This window comes from Octopus bimaculoides, chromosome 8 (assembly GCF_046866305.1).
Source record: "Octopus bimaculoides isolate indiv1 chromosome 8, ASM4686630v1, whole genome shotgun sequence".
Lineage (NCBI taxonomy): Eukaryota > Metazoa > Mollusca > Cephalopoda > Octopoda > Octopodidae > Octopus > Octopus bimaculoides.
Genome location: NC_142935.1, coordinates 41491322 through 41492221, shown reverse-complemented (window position 1 = coordinate 41492221; position 900 = coordinate 41491322). Strand labels below are relative to the sequence as shown.

At 41.0% G+C, this 900-nt stretch overlaps 1 protein-coding gene across 1 annotated transcript in view; it reads right to left on the bottom strand.

The window, feature by feature from the left end:
* Positions 1–485, bottom strand: part of LOC106883669 (uncharacterized) — a 313977-nt gene extending 313492 nt beyond the window's left edge. The window contains exon 1 of the mRNA XM_052970057.2: positions 1–485. This exon is cut by the window's left edge and continues 1022 nt beyond it. The gene's annotated coding sequence lies outside the window, so the exon portion shown is untranslated.
* Between the last annotated feature and the right edge of the window lie 415 nt (positions 486–900).

Sequence of the window (900 nt, the reverse complement as noted above, 5' to 3'; positions counted from 1 at the left end):
AAAAAATACGATAATAAGACAAAGTGAGGGGGGGGGCTGATAGAGAGTAAGACGGAGAGAGTGGAGAGTTATAGAAAAATGTAAGATATATATGTGGAAGACAGATATAGATAGTTAGACTGAGAGAAAGAGAGAACGAGAGAGAGAGAGACAGAGAGAAGAACGTTGGTACCAAGCAGTCTGTATATTTTTACAAAAACAGAATAAACGAGGGAAGAAGGAAATACACGTGTAGAGCTGTGTCGTCGTTATATGTTGTGTGTTAGTGCAATAATAATGTGTGCGTGCATGCATGTACGTGTGCATGCGCGCATGCATGCCTGCTTTCGTAATCAAATATATGAGTGATCGCGGAGTGTGATAGGGAGAAGGAGGAAATGAATGAGTTGGTATGTGTGAGAAGGAGAGTGCGAGAGCAAAAATGTGAGACGCGAGTAAAAGTGAGACAAAATATATGAGACAGAAGGAGTGAGAGAGAGAGAGAGAGAGAGAGAGAGAGAGAGAGAGAGAGAGACAGTGAGTGTGAGATCTTCTGAGACGGTTGGAGTTATAAGAAAGGAAAAGAAAAGAGAGAAAGTGTGTGAGAGCGAGGAGAAAAGAGAGCGAATTGTGGGGGGAAAACTAAGCTTGGGAAGGATGGTTTCGCGCCTCGTATTTGTGAACACGAATAAACAAGGAAATGAATGATTAAAAATAGAAAAAGAGATGAAGGAAAAGTGAGATAGAAATAAACAGAGGAGAAGGAAGGAAGGTGCAGAAAAAACGGGTACATGGAACCATATATTTGTCTGTGTTTGTGAGTGTGTGCGCATGCATGTACGTATGTATGTATGTATACATGTAAGTGGATTAAAAGACAGAAAGAAACGGAGGAATGATGAGCGAGGCGTATAAGAAGTA